Source organism: Eptesicus fuscus, chromosome 20 (genome assembly GCF_027574615.1).
Source record: "Eptesicus fuscus isolate TK198812 chromosome 20, DD_ASM_mEF_20220401, whole genome shotgun sequence".
Taxonomy (NCBI): Eukaryota; Metazoa; Chordata; class Mammalia; order Chiroptera; family Vespertilionidae; genus Eptesicus; species Eptesicus fuscus.
In genome coordinates this window covers 36121311-36129809 of record NC_072492.1, presented here as the reverse complement: position 1 = coordinate 36129809, position 8499 = coordinate 36121311, and positions in this window count along the sequence as shown.

Genomic DNA, 8499 nt, shown 5'->3' with positions numbered 1-8499 from the left:
ATGTACCTGCGTTGTAGGTTCAACCCCTGGCACCATTTGGGTGTGTGCAGGAGGCAACTAATCCATGTGTCTTTCTCACATCGATGCCTCTCTCTCTCTCTCTCTCTCTCTCTCTCTCTCTCTCTCCACCGTCCATCTCTTCCACTCTCTCTAAAAATCAATAGAAAAAATATCCTCAGGTGAGGATTTAAAAAAACAACAACCTCCTAAAAACAAAAAACAAAAAACATGCAATGCTAGTACATGACTATTTAGTCAGGGGCATTGACCTCTTTTCCCTTAGACTAAAAAATGACAATAGCTGTCAGTTGTGAATGCCCTGTCTTGAACAATAAATATATAGGTCATATAACAGAGTTGCATCTTATTGGTCACATTGCATAATAAGGTTGCCTCTGATTGGTTAATTCTTTTTTTAAAAAATATTATTACTGCCCTAACCGGTTTGGCTCAGTGGCTAGAGCATCGGCCTGCGGACTCAAGGGTCCCGGGTTCGATTCCGGTCAGGGGCATGTGCCATGGTTGCGGGCACATCCGCAGTGGGGTGTGTGCAGGAGGCAGATGATCGATGTTTCTCTCTCATCAATGTTTCTAGCTCTCTATCCCTCTCCCATCCTCTCTGTAAAAAATCAATAAAATATATTTAAAAAAATATATTGACTTTTATTGATTTCAGAGAGGAATGGAGAGTGAGATAGAGATAGAAACACCATTGATCCGCTGCCTCTTGCACGCCCCACACTGGGGATCGAGCCTGCAACCCAGGCATGTGCCCTTGATCGAAATCGAACCTGGGACCCATCAGTCTGCAGACCGGTGCTCTATCCACTGAGCCAAACCAGCTAGGGCAGATTGGTTAATTCTTGTTACCAGAAATCCTTATATAAAAGTATAGGAGCCTGATTTTTTTTTAAAAGTCACTTTGGAGCAAAAAAGATAAGTAATTACTATTATTATTTTTTTTGGTAAATCAATTAAAATTATACCTTTATTTGTCATATTAGCAAAAAATATATTTTTGGTGTGCTGCAGAATTTTAGTAATTAGTTTATGTGTGTCATAAGATGAAAAGGGTTGAAAATCACTGCATTAGATAGACAATGAAAAAAGTTTATGACATTATAAAATAATCATTTTTCTAGATCTTAACAAGGATCCAATATATGTTAAGCAAATATGACACTAATAGTGTTTGTGTGTTTTAGCATGTGTAGTGTTTGTAATGTGAGCATAAGAAATACTAAACAAGGCAATATTTTCCTTGTCTCTAAAATGAGGGTAATAATATCTATAAATGATGAGATTCAAAGCACTTAGAACAGTACTTGGCCCATAGTCAATGTATATTATTATTATTCCTATTGCCTTAGTGGTTAAAAGCACACACGACGGAGTCAAAGCAACTTGAGTTTGAATCCTAGCACCATCACTGATTTATCTGTATGTGACCTTGTGCAATTACTTAACTTCTCTGAGCTTGTTTTCTTATCTGCAAAAATAGGGCTACTAGTGTGCATCTCACTGAGCAGTAGCGATAATTCACATAAAGCATTTGGTCCAATGCCTGGTGCTAGTAAGCATGTGATAAATGGCAATTAACTATTATCAACCTGGTGTTGGCACCAATTCAATACCAACAGGACTCTCCAATTGGGCTTCATTGAAGAAGGAAACTTTACTTAATGCAAATGGCTCAACAGGCTCAAGAATAATATATCCCGCTGAAACCGGTTTGGCTCAGTGGATAGAGCGTCGGTCTGCGGACTGAGGGGTCCCAGGTTCGATTCCGGTCAAGGGCATGTACATTGGCTGCAGGCACATCCCTGGTGGGGGGTGTGTAGGAGGCAGCTGGTTGATGATTCTCTTTCATCGATGTTTCTAGCTCTCTATCTCTCTCCCTTCCTCTCTGTAAAAAATCAAAAAAAAAAAAAAAAAGAATAATATATCCCCACAGTGAGGCTGCCCTAGGGGCCAGGTGGCCCTGGGGCCAGGTCCCTCTTCAGTAGGCAGCTCCACTCCATGATCTGCTCAGCTTTAGCCAAGAAGAAGCAGTCTTCCATGGAAAGTACGCTATTCCATCCAGAGGGGAGCTGGTTTGTAGGGGCAGAAGTCCCGGGCCCTGGTCCCTGATTGATTTCTCCTCATGCAAATAAGGATGCCAAGTCCTCACAGTTTGATTGGTCCAAAGGCACAGTGGTCAGAATAGAGCCATTCTGATTGGTCAGAGCTGCACAGTTGGATGGGGAAAGCCTCAGTCCTATTGATTGGAATAGGACTTCAGGAAACCTTTACATATAAGGGTTGGCTCAGTTGTCAGAAACATCATGCAGGCAGTTTAGCACAGAGGCTTCAGAGGACCCTGTGCAGTAATGGCTGCTAGGCTCTGAGGTTTTTTTTCTTTTGTTTTTAAGGTTCTGCTTTTTTCATTTGAGCCCAATTAGCTACCAGGAGTCTTTTTTAGTAGGTGTCCTTTTTTTTTTTTTTTCAGGGTTCATACTATCATGATGTATATAACACATGCAGTTATGACAACTATATTTCCAAGATATTCTAGGATCCTTCCAGTTTCATACTTTTGTTCTTTTCGTTACATACATAACACTCCTTTTATTGAAAAGAGTACAGACTTTGCTTTCAAACGGACCTAGCCTAGGTTTGAATTCTAGCTCTCCGGTTTCCAGCGATGTGGCCCTGGTCTGTGTTGTCAATCTCACTGAACTTCAATGTCCTTCTCTGTAAAATGGGGATAACAATGTAACAATGTCTACTAGGCATCCTTCAAGGATTACATGAGATGATGTAAGTTCAGATCCAGTCCAATATCTAGTGATTATGTGAGTGCTAAGGGCAATTTGTTAAATATATAAATATTTTTGTTCCTTTACATACAGTGTCATGGATATAATCTGTAGAGAGATATATGTACTTGTCTTGCTCCAAAAGGGTTTTCGTAGCCTGCTATCCCATCCTAGCCACCGTGGGGTTCAAAGGGCCAAATCATCAGAAGTATGGGACTCTGCTGATAAGTCAGGGAAGAGAACAGGGGAAGTCAGAGAACCAAGGGGCACTCCCTTTTCCTGTCTGGCTAGGATTTGTTTGTCTCCCACACAGGCTGTTCCCTGCTGATATGGAGTGTCCAGCTTTGATTGGCATCTCCAGTACAGAGGAAGTAAGGAGCCTCGGCCTTTCAGGAGTCCCAAACACATTTCTCTTTCTGGAGCCACTGGGGAGAGCAGAAAGCCATGGGGAGAATCCAGAATCATGATGTCAGAGCTAGAAGACCTCGGAGAAAGGAAGAGGTAGAGTGAAGTGGTTCAGAGCATGGGTTTAGGGGTCAGAATGAGTGGTCTCAAATCCTGGCCACACTTACCAACTGGGTGATTTGAGGCAAGTTCCAAAATCCCTATAGGCCCTAGTTTTCTCAGCTGTAAAAATGAGGATGAGACTATTACTGACTTCATATGAAATGAGATGACCCATTGTAAAGCACTTAGGACACTTCCAGGCACATAATGAGTGGTCAGTGTTTGAAGGCTATTATTATTTTTCTAGTTCTGCAGTTTTACAGTCGAGGAGCCTGATGGCCAGAAAGGAAGCACAGCTCATTCGTTATCCACCCAATCAGGGCGACTTCCCAGGCAGTGCTGTGCCAAAGGCGTGTCCTGTGGGATCAAGGCCCGGCCATTAACTATGCTGAGAGAGGGAGAATGGGCAGCACCACCCTAGCTGTGGGGTTGGAGCTTTGAGAGTGTGTGCAAAACAAGGCCTGGATCCCACCTAACTAATCCCCCTAAAAGGAAGTTCCTTCCTACTGGAATAATTTATTTTGTAATTAACAAAGGCTAAGGAGGCCCTTTCTAATATTTTGGCTTGGAGGCTCAGAGTTTAAACTTATAACAGCCACAATGGTTTATTGTGGACCTGTTCTTACTTGCTGAATTGAATGCATTATTATGATCGCTAAGCAACGAGGGGTCGGGAGCTAAGTACCTGGGGGGTGGAAAGCTAGGGTTTTGAGATCAGAGGACAGAGTGTCCCGGAGAGGAGCAGCTTCAAAAACGGAGCCAGGTTTCCAGGCTCAGTAAAGTCTAGGCCTCAACGTGCTTTGGAGCTGCCTTTGCCTCTAAGTGTTCAGGGAGGGGTCTGGCACTTGAACTGGCCCCACCAAGGCCTGGGCAGCAGCCCCATTTCTGGTGACCTTCACGTAGGCTTTCAGATTGTGCTTTGCTTTGTTTTGTTGTTTATTCCCCCACAGCAGGGTGGCCTTTCCCTGCTTCTGGGTGGGAACTGGGGGAGGGAGGATGGTTTGCTCCCATCTCTCCCATCTCCACAGCTGTGTTTACACTTCCCTGTCAGGGACTGTCTGGGGCCCAACCTTTCCTTAGTCCTTTGTATCCCCTCGGAGAAATGCTATCTGATATCCCTGTGGGCTTTGCAAGGGAGGGGCCCGAATGAGTCAAGGGGTCACCATCCAAAGGGGGCTGGAAGGAAGGGAGGAAGGTTTCGAGGGAGGAAAGAATAGTGCAGACAGTTCTTTTTGAATTCTGGGAAACATCACCTCCTTCCCTTTCTATCAGTGGCCTGAAGACCAGCAGGGCAGAAAAGTACACTTAGAACCTGCGCACCCCAGAAGGAACAGAACGTGACCTGTTGTTTCTAATCGCTGGGGTAGGACAACATCTTGTTTTGTGATGGGGATGTGAGTGCACAGAGCAGAACAGTCTTTTCTAAGATTTCATTGGGGCCAGTAGTCAGAGTTACAGCATGTTGAAGCCAATAAGAGCGTGCTAAAATACACATAAATTAAAAAGGATTTTAAGAAAACGGTCAAGTAAATAATGCTCTTCTTCTCCAGGGAGCAAGTTGAGCTGGTATTAATCAGTGTAAGTAGTGTTGCCGGACTCTCAGCCAAGCCCAGGAGAGTGGCTGCCAAGGCAAATCAGGCATCAGGTTTCAGAAATTAAACACATAATTTTATTTTTCCGCAACAGGGACTTTTCAGAAAAAGGATCACTCTATTAGGCTACTCAGCACACTTTGTCCAATTTCTTTCAGCCCCAAAGGCCTCCAATTTAAGAGCAAGATGAGCAACTAGAAGCCAGGAGTGACACAGTTATTCCTTTCTCTTATTCACTGCCTGGGGGTGGGGCTGGGAGGAGTGGGGCAGGGGTAATGGTACTGTTTTTCAAAGGTCCACTTGCTGACCACTTGCCAATAGTTTTTCCACGAATTTATAGGACAAAGACCTGAAGGGCTGGAAAAGAAAAAGTTGCAAAGGAAGAGCGGGCCAAACAAGGATTGCCTGATCGTTTCTCATGAGCCACAGTCAGCTAAGAAAGAGGCTGGTCTCGGGAAACATTCTCTCCGATCACAATGAGGAGGAACCAATTGGCAAACAAATTTCCCCCCAAGAACCCCATGCTTGTTGGTGATGTGGAAAGTTGTTTTTATAATCCTCCAGTGAACAAGGATTACTAAACCCTGGGTTTAGTCCTATGCCAAGTATCGTTGTGGATATGAAAAAAGATATACAGTGAGATAGTGAGTGTAAAAGTGGTACTGGAGCCCTGGCCAGTGTGGCTCAATTTGTTGGGTGTGCTCCAGGGCATCAAAAGGTTGCTGGTTCGATTTTGGGTCAGGGCACATGCCCGGGTTTCGGGCTTGATCCCCGGTGCGGGGGGAGGGGGGAGTGCAGGAGGCAACCTATGTTCTGCTCTCACATGACGTTCCACTCTCACATCGATGTTTTTCTTTCTCTCTCCGTCTCCCTTCCCCCCTACCCTCTCTCTTAAAAAAAAATCAATTAAAATATATTTTTAAAAAGTGGTACTGGAGTTGCAGCAAGAGAGATCCAGGAGGGCTGGAAGGCTTAATGAGGAGGTGGAGCTTGAGCTGGGCCTCAGAACTCTGATCTACAACTTTGACATAAATTCCCTCACCTTCCTTCTTTTCCAACCTCAAAATATTTCTATAACCATATTTTCTTTGTTATTGCAAAATTTCTTTGTATTTCCTTGGCATACTCTCCTAAAGCAATGTGTCCACTCCCATGATGTTAGTTACCATCCATATGTTGATGGCTCCCAAATTCCTCTCCACTAGTAGTCCTGACAATCAGATTTTCTGAACATCTCTCCTTAGATACCCCACATTCTTTTTTTTTTTTATCAGAAAAATTGTTTAATCCTCATCTGAGGATGTTTTTCCATTGATTTTAGAGAGGTGGAAGGGAGAGGGAGAGACAAAGAGAGAGAAATATGGATGTGAGAGAGAAACATTGCACATGCACCCCAACCAGGGCCAGAGATTAAGCCTGCAACTGAGGTATGTGCCCTTGATCAGAATCAAACCCGGGACCCTTCAGTCTTCGGGCTGGCTCTATCCACTGAGCAAAACCTACTAGGGCTAAACAATTTAAAAAATATATATTTTTGTTGATTTTAGAGAGGAAGGGAGAGGGAGAGAGAGAGATAGAAACATCAGTGATGAGAGACAATCATTGCTTGGCTGCCTCCTGCACGCCCCTCCGCCCCCGCCCCACTAGGGATTGAGCCTGCAACCTGAGCATGTGCCCTTGACCGGAATCGAACCCAGGACCCTTCAGTCTGTAGGCCGACGCTCTATCAGGCTAGAGCTAAACCAGCCAGGGCTAAACAATTTTTTATGTAGTGTAATGGTTCTCAAACTTGGTCACACAGTGGAATCCCCTGGGATGCTCTTAGAACTTGTGAAGCCCAGACCATACCTCAGAGGTAGGCATCAGTTATTAAAGTTCCCCAGTTATTTGTTTCAATGTGAGTCAAGTTTGAGAATCACTGATCTAGAAGGAATTGGGAATGGAAAGGAACATCACTGCTAATGACCAAGTATGAAGGAATTTTGTCTTTATTTGGTAGTTAATTAGATAGAAGAAAGAGAAATACAGCAAAGTCAAAGTTTCTGATAAAAGTAAAAAAACACTAAATTGGGAATCCTGATACCTGAGTTTAAGACCTAACAGCAATTTTTCATCTGTGTAAGGCGAGTCTTTTAACTCCTTTATGCCAGAATAGTCTCATGCCTAAAACTGAAATCCTCCCTACCTACTTCATAGAGTTGTTATGAAGATTATCTTAAAAAATAAACATTATAAGCTTTTATTGTTATACACTTGGAGACAAATTTAAGATGATTTTATTTTGTATTTTAAGTTTTAATTTTATATTTTGAAATAATTTCAGATTTACAAAAGAGTTGCAAAGGTAGAGACTTCCTATGTACCCTTCAGACATCTTCCTCGAATGCTGAGGAAGTACAATTGCTAAAGCCAAGAATTAAGATGAATAAAATACCATTAACGAATTTATGGACTGTATTCTAATTTCATTGTCCCACTTGTGTCCTTTCTCTGGACCAGGACTCAATTTCAGATCACACATTACATTCAGTTGTCACGTCTCATCAGTTTCCTCCAATCTGGGACAGTTTCTCACCTTTTTTTTTTTCTTGCATGGCCTTGACATTTTTTGAAGATCCTGCCTGGCCAGTTATTCTGTATTTGGAATTTTTCTAACACTTCCTTGTGATTTAATTTATGCTTTTTTTTTTTTTCAAGAATACTACAGCCCAGCCAGTGTGCTCAGTGGTTGAGCATTGACCTATAAACCAGGAGGTCATGGTTCCATTTCCAGTCAGGGCACATGCTGGGGTTGCCCGCCCAATCCCCAGTAGGGGCTGTGCAGGAGGCAGCCAATCAATGATTCTCTCTCATCATTGCTGTTTCTATTTCTCTCCCTTCCTCTCCGAAATCAAGATGTGGTTTTGTACCCTTCTCATTGCATCATATTGCGAAGTACCTAATCTAATAAGAATATGTTAACTTTGATCACTTTTGTTAAGGTGGTGTCTGCTAAATTTCTCTCCTGTAAAGTTACCTTTGTAACCTATAGTTATCTTCTGAAGAGATACTTTTTGATACAGGCTAATTTGAAACTAAGGGATTAGGAAAGTTTTTGACAGATATGGAGAAGTCAGGTGTAAATAAAGCAGGAATAAATAATGCCCGTAAGCGGGTGTTTGGGGGTATTGGTAGGTGTGAGAGATTGGTATGAAGGGGTTCCAGATTGGCTTCAAATGATGCAGTGAGACGTGGGGATGGTGCAACCGCTGGGTAAGGTGTTCAAGAAGATACTAGTGTCTCCTCGAGATTTCCCAAAACACCTGTCCGCTAATAGTGCCACTTAGTAAACCATCGGGCTGGGGTTGTACCACCTCCACTCCAGGGTACAGGTGTTGGCGCCCAATAAAGACGCGTTCAGAAGGAAGCCCAGGTAGCTGACCTGCAGGGAGGGCGGCGCAGTGCGCAGGCGCCGGAGGAGGCGCGGGGCGGGGCCACGGCGCGGGGGCGGGGCCGCGGTGCGCAGGCGTCCTAGCGGAGAGCGCCTGCGGCTCGGGATGGAGGGTGAGTGAGTAAACAAGCCCGGGCCGGGCGGTGGGGCCGGGCCTCGGCACCTCGCCACC